This window comes from Propithecus coquereli, unplaced genomic scaffold (genome assembly GCF_000956105.1).
Source record: "Propithecus coquereli isolate 6110/MARCELLA unplaced genomic scaffold, Pcoq_1.0 Scaffold533, whole genome shotgun sequence".
Classification (NCBI taxonomy): Eukaryota; Metazoa; Chordata; class Mammalia; order Primates; family Indriidae; genus Propithecus; species Propithecus coquereli.
The window spans coordinates 425391-444649 of record NW_012151208.1 but is presented as its reverse complement, the minus strand read 5'-3'; the positions used below and the strand labels follow the sequence as shown (position 1 = coordinate 444649).

The 19259-nt window shown below is 44.3% G+C and overlaps 1 protein-coding gene and 1 pseudogene across 1 annotated transcript in view; one reads left to right on the top strand and one right to left on the bottom strand.

Annotated features, from left to right (window-relative positions):
* The first annotated feature begins 3538 nt into the window (after window positions 1-3538).
* On the top strand, window positions 3539-10404 carry LOC105820665 (annotated as a pseudogene).
* An 8276-nt stretch (window positions 10405-18680) lies between these two features.
* The window catches only part of DTD1 (D-tyrosyl-tRNA deacylase 1), a 168673-nt gene continuing 168094 nt past the window's right edge, over window positions 18681-19259 (bottom strand). The window contains exon 6 of the mRNA XM_012657225.1: window positions 18681-18983. The gene's annotated coding sequence lies outside the window, so the exon portion shown is untranslated. The remainder of the gene's footprint in view (window positions 18984-19259) is intronic.

Sequence of the window (19259 nt, the reverse complement as noted above, 5' to 3'; positions counted from 1 at the left end):
AGTGTAGGTGTAGAGTTGGGACCAATAATGCAATTAATCTACCACACCCATAGGAAGATAGTGTCCACGCTGGAAAACTTTTTTTCCAGAAAAATCACTGAACTATACCAAATTCACGTAGGAATATATTCTTAAAATCCCAGTAACTTACTTGAGACTTTTTAACTTGTAGAACAGAGATCACCACCTCTCTTCCCTCCCAAAAGGCATCACTGGGTCTTTTAAAGGCACTCCTATCTCTTAGGGAAAAGCTAAAGAAAAACCCAAACACACATAAATACCTAAAATAGAACAATTATATTTATCTTTGAGGATATCATATGTATGCCCAACTAGTAACTTTTTAAAAAATTAAGTAAAATGTACAAGATAGGTCTGCCTATAAATTAATGAAACTGATTTTGAACAAACAAAATTGAGACACAGGTCAATTTTCTAAGCTAAGTGATGCACTTTTCCAATGATGTTGGCATTACTCAAAACATTTTTTAGAATATAAATATATAATTGCTTTTTATAATTGTTGTCAGAAACAAGGGCACATTCCCCATAACATTCAGGATACTTTCCTGAATGCAGCCACAACTCGAATGGCTGAAGCAGTAAAGGGAACTGTTAGCTCAAATAAAAGAAGTCCTGAGGCAGGACTAGAGTGGCCATCCCATATGCTCAGTACTGAGGGACACAGGAAAACCAGCAAAGTCCCAGAAAATAGGGAGGAGTTGGCTATTCCAGGGTTGGTCCCTTGCACAGTTCAATGAGCCCTCAAAGGCCCTCCTTCCTTCCTTCTTCCCTTCTGTGGTGTCTGCTGCATGTTATCGTTAGGCCAATGTCTGTCAGAGTGGCAATATTCAATAGAACAATAGAAAAGAGCCATTTCCTCCCATGCTTGTCTCTTTATCCAGAGGGCCTATTTACTGGGAAGTTCTTCATTGACTTCTCCCCCATCCCACTGGCTAGGATTGGGTCCCATACCCCTTACCAGGATTGGCTTAGGTTCCTCAAGGATCACTTTTAAGACTGAACACGTACGTCTTTCCCCGAATCTCCTGACTACAGTGAATAAGTGTGGACCTGGTGGATGAGGGTGGACCTGGAACCAAATCAGGGTGTTAGAGAGGAAAGGAGGAAGGAATCAACAGTGTCTGCTGCACATTCTCTGTGTTGGGAAATGTGCATCCAGTGTATCCACTTGGGATCCAACCAGAAAGACGGAAGCATTAGAAATAATGAAGACTATACGATTTGCGCTTCTACATTTGCGGGAGGGAGTAGGTTAAACAGTTTACAGACAGCTATTGCTTCTGCATCCAGTGCGGGCTTAGGGTAGCAGGGCAGGCGCCTGGCCCAGAAATGGGAGAAGGTGAAGGTGAAGGTGAAGTCCAAGGGAGCTGAACTGGGCAGGCCCCGAATTAGGAAAGTTAGAGGAGCCCCACGCCCATAAGTTGAGCCAGCACACGGGACGAGCTCCTTGAGCCACAATACTGTCTGGTATCCCACACCGTCCTTTCAAGCATAAGGCGAAAACAACGCTCCGTCACTTCTGACTCCCGGGGGCACGCAAGGTCACGTGGTCCGTGCTAACCCCGGAAGTTGGGGGCAAGGGAATTCTGGGAGGTGTAGTTCTACCTTAGGGAGGTTGACATACAGTACAAAGCCACAGGACCACATTGAATGTGGCTTTGATTTTTAGAGACATCAGAGTTAGAAACACAAGCTAAGTCTACGGAATAAAGTGGTTGAACAGGCTGAGCTCCAGCCTTTAGCTATTCTGAATATGAATATGAATATGTCACTTTAACTCTTATTTTCTTTCATCGTTTTCCCTACCCATTGCTATGGACTCTGATGGCCCCAACAGAGCAAAGTGAGGACAACTTGCCAAGTCTTTCAATCATTCCCACTAACTCAGTGTGGACACATTGTTGTGAGGCCTGCAAAGGATACAAAGGATACGTTGCTGACGCTCCCTTGGGGGAAAGTCAAATGTAATTAATCCTAAGAACTTGGTCAGCCCCTACATCTTACTGAACAGAATAAATCAAAAGCACGGTGCCCATGAGACAAATATGATAAATTCTCTCTGCAGTTTTGAAAGGGTGATCATCCCTAAACAGGTGGGCGGTTGGGAGGAGCATGAAAACCAAAGGACAAGGTCTCTGACAGACAAGTAGGCGAGATTCCTGTTTCAGAGGCTATTTGGTTCAGTGTATTATTTAAAGGTGATAACTGTATTTATATGCACATCATAGAAGTACAGAATTTTAGGGTAAAAGGACTCTGTAAAGATCTTGTCTAATTATTCATTTTAAAATGAGGACCCTTACAACAACACGGGTGAATCTCGAAAACCTTATGCTAAATAGAAGAAGCTGGATGCAAAAGACTACATAGCATGTAGTTCCATTTATATGAAGTTCTAAAACAGGCAAAACTAGTCTGTCATGGAAGAAAATCAGAATAGTGTTTACCTTGGGATATGGTGGTAGAATTGACTGGGAAGGGGCCTGAGGAAACTTTCAGCGATAATGTGTGCATGCATTTGTCAAAATTCACCATAGGGGTGAAGTGTACTGCAACTTATTCTGAAATACATCCAAAAATAAGAAGGATTGATGGATGGATAAAAGGATAGATAGACATATAAAAAAGAAAAACAAATATGGCCATATATGAGTTGTAGAATCTAGGTGGTGGGTATATAGTTCAGCCCAGGATTGAGTCATAGATAGATGCCAACATACTCACTGGGGAGAAGATGGTAAAGAAGTCATTGGAAAAGGACACAAAGGGATATAATAGTTACTGTCAATTAATGGGAAAATATCAACAGGCAGACCAGACATTCAGAACCGTCAATGTGGGCCAGGCGTGGTGGCTCACACCTGTAATCCTAGCACTCTAGGAGGCTGAGGAGGGAGGATCGCTTGAGCTCAGGAGTTCAAGACCAGCCTGAGCCAAGAGTGAGACCCTGTCTCTACTAAAAACAGAAAAAAATAGCTGGGCATGGTGGCGTTTGCCTGTGGTCCCAGCTACTTGGGAGGCTGAGGCAAGAAGATGACCTGAGCCCAGGAATGTGAGCTAGGCTGATGCCACAGTACTCTAGCCTAAGCAACAGAAGCCTGTCTCAAAAAAAAGAACTTTTAATGTGGTTCACTCTATTATTTAAAAATACATGAAATGCAATCACGCTGTTGAGTTCTGTTTCTCTCACAGTTACTAGGTACTTGCCATGTTACTACCCTAAGCTAAGCATTTTTGCAAGCATTGTCCACACAACATGAAGAATCTCCCTCTACTTATTCTCATTTTAATGGCCCTGTATCAGTCAGCTGTAACATAATGTGTTGCATAACAAACCATCACAAAATTCTGTTGGTCACAACAATAAACAATCATTTCCTGCTTACATGTTTGCAGAGTGGCTAGAGATCAGCCCACATAGGCTGGGCTCAGCTGGGCTGGACTCCAGGGTCCATGTGTCTCTCTCATCCTCCTCAGACCAGCAGGCTTCCTGGGGCATGTTCTTCTCATCACGATGACTACAGCGCAACAAGGCAACGTGTCCTACATAAGCACATTTCAGGATTTTGCTCATGCCATCTCTGCTAAATTTCCATTATCCAAAGGAAGTAACACAACAGAGCCAAATAATCACAAGCCCCCATATACCCAGGTCTGGAAATGGAGGGTTCACCTCAAGCTCCTCATTTATCACTGCAAGAAGAGTCTAGGGCTGCTTTGGTCTCAGAGTCTAGTGACATGAGCTAGAACCCTCTTCCTGAAATCTCTGTCGGCTTGGGCAGGCTCTCCACGTCTTCCACCCCACAGTAAAAGCAAATCTTGAGTGTGTAAATAGATCAGTTCAAGTGGACTATTTCATTTTGCTCCTTCAGCTTCCCCCAAGGTAGAATCCCAAGGGACATTACAAACATCTGGCCAAGAGAAGGAATATGGGGCACTTATTTTTCTGCTTTAGGAGAAGTCAATTAGAGTTTCAACTTCCTCAGTTAAATGTCACCTTTTTACAACTTCCTGAAGGGAGAGTTGGCAGCCCTGTCATTAGGTGAAAAAATTCTTTCAGGGATAGGCTTATTGTCTAAAAAGACACAGAAGGGTCCAGAGATTGAAGGACCCTCTCAGGCTGTCTGCGTTTCCCAGAGCTCTCGATTTCTATTTTGAGATGAACATTTAGCTTCCCTGGTAGCCTCGAGTGAGTCTTCTCAGCCCCCCTACACCACTTTTCTGCCATTTGCAAAAAAGAATAATAAGACTTGCCACTGGGTAATGCATATAAAGTGCAAGGAGCAAGGAGGGGTAAGCTTCTCAAAGGGAAAGCTGTCAGTGTGTTTTTTTCCTGATCTCCAGATATTTTCAGTGTCTGGTACCCCTCATTAGAGCATCTGGTCCTTTCTCAGAGAAGTGAGACGAAAGCCAGAATAAACGGAGCAGAGAGGATTCCTTCTTCTGCCTCTGCTGCAAAGGAGATATGTCAAGTTGAGTGATGAACGATTACTATTCTTCACTTGCTAACGCTTTGTACCCTATTTTCAAATTAAGGAGCACATTGTTGGCACATTCAAAAGGTTAAGCACTCCCACTTCTTTGCCACAGTCATTAATTGGTGCTTCATCACAATTTCTTTGGAGAGAACGTCTTGTCCACAGAATCTTCCTCCAAAGCACTGGGTGAGATTTCAAGAGCATCTCAAGTTTCTAAAGTTAAATCATAAATCACTCTCCTGCTTGGGGGGAGGTGTTGTACCCAGAAAGACCCCATCTGTTAGTTGTCTGCAACTTATTTTGAACTGTAACAAAAAATAAGATGGATTGATGTATTTTTAAGACTCTTCCCTTTTCAATTATAGGGGGACTCACCTTACCCTCTGCTGGTATTTCACTCTCATCTATAGAACAGGGACTTCTTCCCTTGCCAAAATATTGGAAGGGGAGGAGCTAGGCACCTGAAATTCTCATGATACTGCCAGTAGAGATGCACCTAATAGAAATACCTGCCTATTTTCACAAAAAAGCACATATTAAAATGTTTTTAATCAGCCAAATCTAGAAATTACATATATGCCCTTCAGTAGTAGAATGGGTAAATTGCAGTGTATTCACGGAGTAGGATTCTATACAGCAATGAGAATTAACAGTCCACACCTACACAAAACACGGGGGAATCTCACAATCAGCATTTTCATCAAAAAAAGTCAAACATAAAAAGAGGCCGTACAGCTTCTAGGGGGCTGACAATGCCCCAGTGCTTGACCTGGGTGCTGGTTACAGGAGGGTTTTTCATTTGTGAAAATGAAAATATATTGAATCATCTACTTATGATGTGTACTTGTCTCTATATGCATATTATGCTTCAACAAGAAGTTAAAACAATATGCATATTGAGAAATTGCAAAAAAGCAAAAAAGTCAAAATAGAAAGTATTGGGGAAAATCTTCCACCAAACTTTCCGTCCTCTTGCTCCTCACTCCTCCCCTGGAAGGGCTGGGGTGGGCTCCGGCTGACTGGTGGTGAGGAAGGAGAAGAAGCTTTCCCCACACATAACCTTGATGGTCCCTTTTCTCCCTCTTCCTTCCCAAACTCCGTCTCCCACCCCTGACCCTCTGTCTCAACTGCCATGACCTGGAAGATGAGCAGCAACAATTCTCCTCTTGTCTGTCCAGGCCAGTGAACCTGCTGTACAGACCCAGGCTCTCCTTCCACGGAGCATCCCCAGACTGTCCTTAGGGGAAGAAAGCAGGAGCCCTGTCTGGCTGTACCCCATGCCACATTTTCTAGCCCAGTGCTGCTGGCAACAGGGATGCTATTTTGATCTCCAATTCCCATTGCTTGCATCTAATTCTCAACTAATTCCAAATATGGAAGATAAAGAGGTATAATTAATTATCACCCTTAAACCTCAACAACTTCTTTCTCAGCAGTTAAGAAAGGAAGACAAGAATAAATGTACTGCTTTTCTTTTATGGAGCATTAAGGCCAGAGGTTGTGAGTTCTTAAATCTGGGGTTTGAGAAGATGATGACCGCCTTCTGGGACCAAAACCAGCTGAATAATCAGAAAAGAAGAACGAGACTATTAATCTCATTCCTATAATATTTCCCTGTACTAACTGAAGAAACTGCTTTTATGGGTACCCATTGGGTGGTTTAACATGTCAGAGGTTATGACTTTGCTAAGTTAGACATTAATTGCTATAAATGGGGAAAATACAGCCATGATAGTTTGCAGCCTCTTCCATCAAGTAATGGAGTCCAGTTCTCCATCCTCTCAGTCCAGGCCTGGACACGTGACTTTCTTTTTTCTGCATGTAGCAAACATAAGACAAGCAGAGGCTTGAAAAGTGTTTTCTCTTTGGACATGCCCTCTCTTGCTAATGTGCACCCTCCCACCACCCTGTGAAGAGGTTGGGCTAGACGGCTGGAGGGTGAGAGACCACATGGAGCGAGGCCCAGCTATCCCAGTCAAGGCCCCAGACATAGAAGTAAGACCATCCAAGACCATTGTGCCTCACCTGAGCAACCCAGAGGAGAAGGGCCACCTGCACAACCCACAGAACCTTGAAAAATAAAAAATGTGTGTTACTTCTACACATCTATTAGAGTGGCACAAATCCAAAACCCTGACAACACCTAATGTTGGTGAGGATGTGGAGCAACAGGCACTCTCATGCATTCAGGATGGGAATGCAAAATGGTGCAGCCACTTTGGCAGTTTCTTACAAAACTAAATATCTCTTACTATATGATCCAGAAATTTTGCTCCTTGGTATTTACCCAAAGGAATTGAAAACTTATGTACACACAAAAACCTGCACATGGATGTTTGCTGCAGCTTTGTTCATAATCGCCAAAATCAGAAGCAATCAAGATGTCCTTCAGAAAGTGGATAAATCAATCACAGTACATCCAGACAATGGAATATTATTAAGTGCCAAAAACAAATGAGCTTTCAAGCCATGGAGGAACTTTAACTGTGTATTACTAAGTGAAAGAAGCCAATCCAAAAAGGCTACATTCTATAGGATTCTAACTATTTCACCTTCTGGAAAAGACAAAACTATGGAGATAGTAAAAAGATCAGTGGTTATCAGGGCCTGGGGGGGAAGGAAGGATGAACAGGCAGACCACAGAGGATTGTTAGGGCAATGAAACTATTCTGCATGATACTGTGATGTGGTGCATGTCATTCTATATTTGTCAAAACCCATAGAATGTACAACACCAAGAGAGAACACTAATGTAAACTATGGGCTTTGGTTGATATTGATGCATCAATGTAGTCCATCAGTCATAACAAATGTATCACTTTGGTGTTGGATATCGTTAGTGGGGGAGGCTGTGTTTGTGTGGGGGCAGGAAATATGTGGAAACTCTCTGTATTTTCTGTGCTATTTTTCCATGAACCTAAAACTTCTCTAAAAAAACAAAGTCCATTTAAAAAAATGTATGCAATTCTAAGCCACTAAGTTTTGGAGTGGCTTGTTACACAGCCAAAGCTAACTGATATACTAGGTCAGCCCTTGGGTGGAGAGGAGACTCAAAGGAGAATCAAATACTCAAATGAGAAAACGCACAGTAAAACAGCAGTCATGGAATTCAGGAATTAATTATATCCATACCTGTAGTTTGGCATGTTCGTTAAAACCAACTAGAGACCGACGCTACCATTTTACGAGAAGGACACACTTTACCAGCCCCATTGCATGCTGTTTAAGTCTGTCCTTATTGTTAGGGGAAGGAATTCCTTCCACTGCGGCCTGGCAGCAAAATTTCTATTTCTAGAAGCCTCACAAATGGAGCTCACGCTGATGAGTGCAATTCCTACGTTTACTTTGAAAGAGGCAGAGGATGTGAGATGTTTTGACCTGATCAGTTCAGCCTGTGCCTGTCCTACTCCCAGCCCCGGATCCAGCACAGCCCCAGTCACCAGCACCAAGAAAGGCAGAAAGGGCAATACTGAGGTGGTGGATTGCCCAGAATAATTTTTTGGTTCTTTGGAATGAGCGGTGAGCTCAGCACTGCTCTGCAGCCTACCCCCCCAACCCACCTTGCTCTCTGCCTTCCTCTCTCATATACACCAGTGAGCACAAGGCTGGGCCCAGTCTCTGATAACAAAGATCTCTCTGATGTCAGAGATAATGTGCTGAGAACATAGCCTTGGGAGGTAAAATAAGAAAATTCCCTGTAGATGAAAAAACTGAAGGTGGGGTCCCAAGGTCAGATTCGAGCGGCAGCAAGGTTTGGGTGCTGGCTGAGGGGCAGGCAGAAATCCCCATCTAGTGCTGCAGCAGACTCTGGGAGTCAGAGAGGAGGGGAACAGACCACAGTTTATTAACAGAGGGAGCTGGCAATGGTTTCAAATTAGTGCAATCTCCTGAATTGATAAGAATTCCATCAAGGCCATTAATTAGCTGCTAACCATATGCCTCTTGTCTTTCAATGTGCTTCCAATTCAACGTGAAAATGACAACTAAATTACAGACTGGTCCTGATGTTGAACTTCTACACCTGAGCCACTTTATTCACAGTGTCCCTCCCCTTCACAGGACAATCCAGGGACCAGTCATGAGACAGCTCTGCCCTCAGTTCACTCACTCCCCCGAGGAGAGGACAGGAACCATTACGGAAGCTGTGTCTATACATTTGGAGACGTTGCTCTAGTTTACATCAAACAATTCCTCAATGGATAGACTTTGCTAAATTCTTCCTCTGTGTCAAGAAAAGGAAGGAGTTGGGCTCAAACAAGCATATTTCACTCCAAAGCAAGATTTTTAAAAAATAGTAAAACGAGAGAGAAAGTTGTTAATATTTGTCTCCTACCCAAAGTCACATTATAATATTGGAACATTTTTTTAAAGTACATTGTTTCTTTTACCAACATCAGTAAAGTGCTGACAAACCAGGTGCTGGCAAGAATACAAAGTAGTCTGAACTCCCACGTGCTGCCAGCAGAAGTGCAAAATGGTACAGGGCTTTTTTTTTTTTGGCCCCAGAGAGCTGTTGTTACATGCCTACAGCACAGCAGCAGGGGAGCTAGTGAGCGCTTATATCAGGCAGGACTCTTAGTTGCAGACAACAGAATCCACTCTAGTTTACGCAGATCAACAAAAGCGCCATTTAGAAAACTTGAGAAGGTGGCTGTTGAGATGGGAGAGGGCTCCTTCAAGCATGCCTGAGTCTCAGACAAACTGAAGGCTGAGTGAGAGCATAGTGTCACCACTAGCAACCCCCTGTGGAAATTGGAGACCAGCAAGTATTATTATGTGACCATAATTGATGCCTCAGGACACAACGACTTTATCAAAAATGTGATTACGGGCACATCTCAGGATGACTGTGCTGTACTGATTATTGCTGCTGGTGTTGGTGAATTGGAAACTGGGATCTCCAAGAATGGGTGACCCGCAAGCATGTCCTTCTGGCTTACACACTGGGTGTGAAACGCCTAATTGTTGGGGTTAAGAAAATGGATTCCACTGAGTCGCCCTAAAGCCAGAAGGGATACAAGGAAATCACTGAGAAAGTCAGCACCTAAATTAAGAAATTGGCTACAGCCCCAACACAGTAGTATTTGTGCCAATTTCTAGTTAGAATGGTAACAGCATGTTGGAGCCAAGTGCTCACATGCGTTGCTCAAGGGCTAGAAAGTCACCTGTAAAGATGGCACTGCCAGTGGACCCACCCTGCTTAGAGCTCTGGATTGTGTCCTACCACCAACTTGTCTAACTGACGAGGCTTTGCGCCCAACCTCCAGGACGTCTACAAAATTGGTGTTATTGGTGCCGCCCCTGTGGGATGAGTGTAGACTGGTGTTCTCAAACCTGGCGTGGTGGTCACCTTCACTCCAGTCAATGTTACAAAGTCCGTCGAAATGCACCATGAAGCTTTGAGTGACGCTCTTCCTGGTGACAATATAGGCTTTGATGTCAAGAACGTCTATGAAAGATGCTCACCGTGGCAACGTGGCTGGTGACAGGAAAAGTGACCTGCCAATGGAAGCAGGCTGGCTTCACTGCACAGGTGATTATCCTGAACCATCCAGGCCATATCAATGCTGGCTGTGCACCTGCGATGGATTGTCACATGGCTCACATTGTGTGCAAGTTTGCTGAGCTGAAGGAGAAGAGTGATTGCCATTCTCATAAGAAGCTGGAAGATAGCCCCAAATTCTCGAAATCAGGTGCTGCCACCATTGTTATGGTCCCTGGCAAGTCCATGTGTGTTGAGACGTTCTCTAACTGGCCTGTTCTGGGTTGTTTTGCTGTCGGTGATATGAGATAGACAGTTGCTGTGGGTGTCACCAAAGCAGTGGACAAGAAACCTATTGGAGCTGGGAAGGCCACCACGTCTGCCCAGAAAGCTCAGAGGCTGAGTGAATGTGATCCCTAACACCTGGACCCCCATCGTGGTGGAAGAGCCGTGTCAAACAGACTGGTTAATGATAACAATGCATCATATTAATAAAACCTTCTGAAAGAAAGGAGAATGTTTTGTGGGTCCCGTGTGTGTGTGTGAATTTTAAGTAATTAATTTTTAAAAATTACTTTTAAAAGTACTTTTTAATGGAATCAACTTGACCAGAAATCCATCACAGGATTTTGAGACCCACAAAAACAAAGTTTAATGTGGAAAAAAATAAAAGTTAGGTCTAGTGTGACAAAATTAAGCTAGGATTACATTTTGCATGAAGGAGGGAGAAAAACATTTTTCCGTGATTGTTTTCATTCTTGGGATAAAGCAGGGGCCCGGAGGCAGAGTGGTGGTGCTCACCCGTGAATCATTGTCAGGCTCCAAAGAGCCAAGTGAGCTCCCACGGGGAGTGGGTAGGAATCAGTGGACAGCTGGCACTTCTGCCTGCCTGGCACCTGTCCCACTTTTGGCCACAGTACCTCGCTTCTCCTGTGGGACATTCCCTCCCCTACTCCACGTGAACTTGTCAATCACGTTTCCCTGCCCCACTTACCCACCCAAGCCCTGGGAACATTTCCCAAGTCAGGCCAGCACTCCCCAGGGAATCTGAATTTTGAGCCAAATGACACAAAGACCAAAAAAAAAAAAAAAGCAGCTGAAACTAACTCATTCCTATAGTAGTTCCCTAAAATGGCTATCCATCAATCCCTGCTTCAGATCAGGGATTCCCAGAGCTGGCTATTCCTGAGACTTTTAAGGTCTCACTGCAAAACTGTTCCATCAAGGCTGTGAGCTTTCCGGTGCCCTTCTAGTATAGGACTGTTCTGTTTAAGTTAACTAGAGTCTGTTTCCGTTGTTTGCCACCAAAGGGCACTAGCTGATGTGCAAGTGCTGTGGTAGAAAGAGGCTTGCTTTCTCCTATGAGGGGCATATTTTGGTTAATTCTTATTTACCAGACCATGGGGTATGGCAGATCATTATAATAATGGCTCCCAACGAGTGGCTCCCCTCTGCCATGTGACATTGCTGTCCCTCCCATCAAGACTTCACCCTTGGAATCTATTTCATCACCCCCTTGAATCTGGGCTAGTCTTGTGAACTATTTTAACCAATAGAATATGGTGGAAATGATGTGTGGTTTTATGAGTCTAGGTCTTAAGAGACCTTGCAGCTTCCACCTTCACCTCCTTGGAAGCCTGAGACTGCCATGCTGTGAGGAAGCCCAGCTAGCCTCCTGGACGATCCAAAGTTATTTATAGGAGAAGCGAGGTGTCCCACCAGTGGCCAGACATCTGAGTGAGGGCATCTTGGACTCATCAGCCTCAGCCTAGCCACTAGATGACCACAGTCATGACTGTGACCCCAGGTGAGAACACCACGAAAACCACCCAGATGCTGACCCACAGAAAGGTGGGAAATAATAAATGGTCGTTGTGTTAAGCCACTAAGGTTTGGAGTGGTGTGTTGCACAGCAATAGACAACTGACCAATGGGGAAAGAAATGGAGCCCAGGACCCAGCCGCTGCGAGTCACTCTGGCAGCTGTGACAGCAGCATCTTGTGCAGAGCAGGGGGTGGTGTGTATGTGTGTGGAAGGAGGGTGCAGTTGAAATGGACTCCAGATGCAAGAATCAGTCAAACCTTTCTTCCTCACAGCTGCCCCTGGCTGAGGCGACCAGCAGCTCACACCACACCTGAGCCCCTGGCTCAGCATGGGAGGCAGCAGGCAGAGGCCAGAAGCCCTGGTAATACCAGGAGGCACAAGGTTTGGATTCCAGTCCTGGCCCTGCTGCTGCCTGGCTTGGGGAAGCCACTGAACCTCCCCAATTCCACCTTCTTCACCCAAAACCTGGGCATGATAATGCCTTTACTGCTGACTTCACAAGGCTGTAAGGATGAGTGAGGTAATAAATGTAAAAGCCCCAAATAAACATAACAGCCAACTTATCACAGCTAGTTAGGCATACAATATCCAGAAACCACTGGGTCCTAATATATTCTCAGAATGTTCTGAGACATGGGAGCAAGAGCTGACCATCCCACTGGGAGGGCTTTCGTCAGCAGGTGGGAGGGCAGTTCTATCTCGTGGGGATGATCCTTGGCAAAAACATACCTGATAGTACACACTCGTAACTAGATTCCTCCCTCACAGGACCGGGCAGATGTCTAATGTCGATGTTGGTCTCACAGTCAGCCTTGGAATGTTTTTCTATTTTGCTTCCCCTAAACCAGGAGCAACACCCTAGCCCCATAGTTCTTGAGACCTTACGAGGGCCTCTAATATCTTCCTCATTTAACTGCTAGCCAGTATGTTATATTCACACATTCTCTCTCTCTGTCCCCCTCCCTTCCTCACCCTGAGGTGAAAATGCAGGTTCCCCACGCATAACAGAAACAGTGTTAGCCTGGAGTGCTCAGCAAAACTGTTAAGAAGTAGATTCAGCAAGTACCGAGATAACCAATAGAATAAGGTGCAAATGATATTGTGTGGTTTCATGAATCTAGGTCTTCAAGAGACCTTGCAGCTTCCACCTTCACCTCCTTGGAACTGAGCAGGGGGAGTGCCCAGCACTTTCTTGCCTTGAAGCAGCCAACTCAGACCAGCCCTGACTGCTTTAGAACTGTTTTAGCTTTCCTGTGGTGCCCTTTAGCTAACTATAATACCAAAATCCCTGCCTAGAATTGCAATATCATTAACATAACCTGGGCTGTATGACAGCACATGATGATGGTACTGCGCATGCGTGATTTGTTTCGCTGTGAACAAGCAATGATACAATGTAAGAGCTCTGCATCACTCACTGGGCAGGGATTTAAGGCAACACCACAGGCTGGGCAGATGCAGCTCCTATGGAAGAAGTTCCCGTGCTACACCAGAAGCAAACTCCTTTGTGAGTAACCTCTAATAAACCATCTAACTCGTCAAGCTGGACTTGTCTGAGTCATTCTTTGGTCTCTCAGCTCCATCTCCATTTGGTGGGAAGTGGGAGGGGGGCATGTTTCTATATTGTCCCTGGATTTTCCTGAAACACAGCCTCTGAAACATAGTTTCCCTAAGAACCTCTAAGACCTCTTGTTAGCTATTGGCAGATCTTTTCCAATCCATTCCCAGTTCTCATCATCCTCCATTGAATATTGTCTTTTCTTGCTCTTGGCCTCCTGGTTTGCTCAGTCTGGTGTCAGCCCCGTTTTTTTAGGGACTGGCAAATGACCACACTTTATTCAGGACCTTGGACAAATCTAGTCCACAGATCTCCTTTCTACCCTGCTGGAACACTGGTGCTTGGAGCCTGAGCTGCCCTGTAAGAAATGCAACTACGCCGAAGTCACCATGTTGGGAGGAAGCCCAGCCAGCCGGAGTTACACGATTTTCTAAGTTTCTCCTCTCAGAGTTGCAAAGAATCCAAAATATTAGGCAGGAGAGAAACATGACGTACAAATGGCCAACCCACTGTTCTTTAACAACACTCAATCACACCATCACCATCACCGCCACACAACAATTATTTGGAGTTTAAAGCTTTGGACTCTGCAGTCCAGCTAGAAATTTCTCTCATCCTAGCCTGTGTGTACGCATCTAGGTGGGATTTCTTGAACCAACACTATATTTAGGTTGATGTCACTTTTTACCAGGCAGATGAAACTACTCCCTCATTTGCAAGTATGATTTTAAAACAAGGCACTAAAATTCTTAGATACTCCCTTCGTCAAGAGTGGGATCTGTTTTCTCTTCCTTGGAATCTGGGTGGGCTTGTGGCTGCTTGAAGCAATAGACACCAGCAGAAGTGATGCTGTGTGACTTCCAAGGTCGGCTGATTCTGGAAGGTCCAACTGCACATACTCCCTCCACTGTGATGTTCAGAACCACCTTGACGGCATTTCTGGGATAACTACCAACTACTAGTAGTTCTCAATCCTACTCCCATTCAGAACACCTTGAGAGCTTTTAAATATTCTCAGTCTCAATCCTAGCACTTTGGGAGGCTGAGGTGGGAGGATTGTTTGAGGCAAAAGCGAGACCCCATCTCTACACAAAATAGAAAATTAGCTGGGTGTGGTGCTGCACACCTGTAGTCCCAGCTACTCGGGAGGCTGAGGCAGGAGGGTCACTTGAGCCCAGGAGTTTGAGGATGCAGTGAGCTATGATGATGCCACTGCACTCCAGCTGGGGTGACACAGCAAGATTCTGTCTCAAAAAAGAAAAATATCCTCAGTCTCTCAAATCAGCCCAGACCTACCACATCAGCATCTCTGGAGGTGGAGCTCAGGCATCTGCAACTTTTAAATGATTCTGATGTGGTGTCCAGCTTGAGAGCTTCTAGCACAAACATCAGATCTCTTTCAGTGCAACAGGAGACAGAATCAGATGTTTTGGCAGCTACATAACACTTGCAACTCAACCCCAAAGTCATTGTCACAGACTCCTCTTCATCCGGGTGTTCCCTGGCCTGTATTTTGCAAGTGTTGTTTAACCCGACACCTTGTTTCGTTGCATCGTATCGAAAGCAGGCTCTGGATTCCGCCACCACTCGAAGCTCCCCTTTCAACTCTGCAGCTTCAGCCCACTCAGTGAGCTTGCTTTCGTCCAATCTGTTGACAAGTGTTCTGTCTGGAGCAGAGCCCTGTGGCATCCCCCCGTGGATTCCAGTGGAGAATTTATCTGCCACAAACCTCCTGGCAGCATCCCTATCCTCTATGATTTCTCAAACATTACTAACAGCTCCTCCAAGGTCATAAGAGCATCATTTCTTGCACACCCTTGTGATGGCACCTCAGACCGCCTCCTTCTCTCCTTTACATGTTCCTAGTCTGCATAAATTGCTCCAGTCAGTGCTCTTCCCGAGAAAACACAGGAGAACAGGAACTGAGTGGTTCAGGCTCTGCCTCATTCAAAAACTGGCTCTTCCCCTTAGTAGCTGTGCACCCTTGGGTAAGTCACTTAATGGCTCTGTCTGTGCCTGAGGGTCTTATCTGTGAAATGGGGATTCTAATAGTATTGTCCTCACAGGGTTATTGTAAGCATTAAATGTGTGAGTATGTGAGACCTGCTTCGATCAGCATCTGGCACCTAAAGAGCACTATGGAAATGTTACCCATCATTGTCATGGACATCATCACCATTATTGTTATTATTACTATTATTATCATAATTATTTCCTGCAACCAGTGCAGCTACTTCTTGCACTTTTTTGGGGGAGAAACTGAATATATTTTTAATTTATTTTCTTCTACTTGCTTTAGGTTTAAGTTGCCTTTCCTTCTTTATTTTCCTAAGATGGAAGTACAGGTTATGAATTTTAGCCCTTTCTTATTTCCCAATACAAGCATTCAATGCCATAAACTTCCCTCTAAGCACTACTTTCACTGCATCCCACAAATTTTGGTAAGTTGTATTTTCATTCTTATTTAGTTCTGAATATTTCAATATTTCTGTTGAGACTTCTTCTTTGACCTATGGATTATTTAGAAGTGTGCTGTTGAATCTCCAAATATGTGGGGATTTTCAAAATGTTTTTCTATTATTGATTTCTAGTTTCATTCCATCATGGTCTGAGAACTGGCTTTCTATGATTGTTATTTTTTAGAATTTGCTAAGATGTGTTTCATGACCCAGAATGTAATCTATCTTAGTGAATGTTCTGTGTAAGCTTGAGAGAAATGTGTATTCTGTTGTTGGTGGGTGGAGTATTCTGTAAGTATCAATTAGATCACGTTGGTTAATAGTGCTATTTAGGTCAACTCTACCCTTATTGATTTTCTGCCTGCTTGATCTATCAATTACTGCCAAGAGGATATTGAAGTCTCCAACTAAAATAGTAGATTTGTCTGTTTCTCTTTTTAGTTCTATCGGATTTGGCCTCACATATTTTGACACTCTGTTGTTAAGTATACACATTGTTATATCTTCTTGGATAACTGACCCATTTATCATTATGTAGTGCTTCTCTTTATCCTGATAATTTTTTGTTCTGATGTCTGCTATTAATATAGCTACTCCAACTTCCTTTTGATTAGTGTTAGCATGGTATATCTTTTTCCATCTCTTTACTTTCAAGCTATCAGAATCTTTGTATTTAAAGTGAGTTTCTTGTAGAAGACATATAGCTGTTGCCCTAGAGTTTAGAATATACATTATAAACTAATCAAGTCCACCTTCAAATAACGCTACACTACTTTACACGTAGTGCGGCTATCTTATGATAGAGCATTGTCATTGCCTCCTTCCCATGCCTTGTGGCACTGCTGTCATTCATCTCACTTATCCATATGCTGCCATCACCAAATACATTGTTACTGTTATTACTTTAAATGTCTATTTCCGAGATCTTCTAGAGATCAGGGCAGAGCCTTTAGATTTGTTTCCAATGCCAGAAGTTCTGTTTGAGAGGGAGGTGAGACTTCAGTTCCCTCAAATAGAAACCTATCCCCAGTCCCTCTAGAGAGCAAGAGTTTAACTAAGCACCTAAACATACTGAAGTTGGCAACCATGTAGTCATCATGTAAGAGGAGGTCCCTATTCCTAGGAAATACACACTGAGGTGATTAGGGGTGAAGGACCATGAGATGTGCAACTGACCCTCAAGTGTGAATGTAATTTATCCTTGTATGGTTCAGAAAAAAATGTGCATATATATAAATGGGGTGGGGAAGAATAATAAATCAAAGGAGGCAAAATGTTAGCAATAGGCAAATCTGGATAAAGTGTATAAAGATATTTTTGCACTAGTCTTGAAACTTTTCTGTAAGTTTTAAATTATTTTCAAATAAAAGGTTTAAAAATGAATTATTTAGGCCTTTTATTATAATAGATTATAATCCTACATTCCTGGAAATTCCAGAATTTTTCTCCTTATTCTTTTTAGTGTCTTTTATATCACTGACCCCAAAATGTCAAAATGTAGTTTATTACTTTTGTTAACACAGATTGATTTTCAGAGTGGTGAGTTTACTAATAAAATGGGTGGGCATGATCTTCAGGAGAGAGGGACATCTGGAGCAGCCTGTAAAGGGGGAAATGACCCCACTCTATTCAGAGGCCAGTGGCCACCAGAGTTGGGGGATCATAATTATGCACAAGGTCTTCGCTCTCCAATCAAAGCACAGCCACCACTTGGTGCTCTGTGGGATACAACTTCTGGGCAGGGAGGCCTCCTCTTTCCCTGTCCCTATCTAGAAGCATCCCATCTTCAGGAAATAGAAATGTGGGGAGAACATTTTTTGCTGTCAGTTATCCACATGGTATTTCTGTTTCCTTGCTGAGCAGCAACATTTGCATCAATGTGTGCCAGAAAGAAAACTAAAAACTGAACAGAGCAGCGTGCCCACTGAGACCCAGCAGGCCTCGCTCATGCCCTCTGGCTGCTGACCTGACCCCAAGACACGACTTTTGGAATCCGAGTGTGGGACTAAGGGTTTGGAGAGAAAGCAGCCGTAAGGAGCACAGTCCTCCACTCCCAGCCTCTTTCCTTCTCTGCACCTGCTATGGCATCAGCTGAGCAGCTGGCATCTCGCCGTGCCCGTTCACAGGAATTATCACCTTGAAGCCTCACAACAACGCGATGAGGGAGGCATGGCCACCCTACAGATAAGAGAGACTCAGAGGACAAATGGATTGAAAAGGTCAAACCTCTAGAGACTTGCACAGGATGGGAAGCCAGACCTGGGGCTTCTGAGCAGATGTGCATTGCTCTTTACGCTCTACCTCTTGCTAACGCTGAGCTCTGGGGCACCATGGGCTTTTCCCACCTCACGTACTGAGCACCTCCCACCAACCATTTCCTTGGGGTGGCACCCCATTCCTTATGCCACAAAGAAGGCAAAGCCTGCCTCTGTGCTTGGCCCAGAAGAGGGAGACAAGACCAGAAGAGGGAGACGAGACCCTTAGACCAAAGCCCATTTTCTCTGGGATATCACCAAAAATGGTGCAGGATCTGGAGTGCTGGCATTGCCTTCAGATACTTCCCCAATTTTACTGATTAACCTGTTAATGGACCATCAGAAGACCCACGTGGAAAAAACTTGCAAGGTCTCGAATGGGGTATTACATTGAGGTAATAAAATTTCCTTGATGTTCCTGGAATACTCTGTTTCTGCAGGTTTATTCTCTAGGTATCCCTTGGCATAAGCTGTCTGCTGTTGCCTGGACGTGACCCAGACCACCATCCAAGCTTCTCTGGAAATTCTGCTCAGGCGTCCCTTCCTCCTAAGGCTTTGGAATGCTTGCTGGGCCATCTCAGGAGGACATGTTGCTACCTAAAGCACTCTCCACACTACTGTGGCTGTGTGTCTGTCCATCCATCCATCTTCTCAGCAGACTGTGCATCCTGGGGTCAGGGCTCAGTGACATTTGTCTTTGTGTGTCCAGAAACCAGCACAGTGGCTCACATAGACTGCTGAATAAATGAGGAAGTGAATGAATGAACAAATGAATGATGCTCAAGAGTCAGGCCCCTCAGGTTTGAGTCCAATCACTATTTCTTTGATCTCGAGTAAGTCAGCTTCCTTCTCAGTGGCCTCATCTGCACGGTGGTGGTGAATCTTCTCTGGCACAGAACCGTTCTAGCAAAAGAGTAACGTCTACAAAAGCATTTTTGAATGTACGAGGCTAGTCCCACGTGCATTGCCCTTACAGTTGCAGGGAGAAAGGGCATGATGGAGGAGCGTCATGAGAGGAAAGCACATTGTAAGATCTACTACACACATGGCTCTTAGCCTCAGCTGCTCTTCAGAGTCACCTAGGGAATTTCACTGGCACCAGGATTTTCGAAAACTCCCCAGGTGACTCTAAGGTATGGCTTAGACTGAGACCACTGGTGGACCCGAGATGTGTGCTTG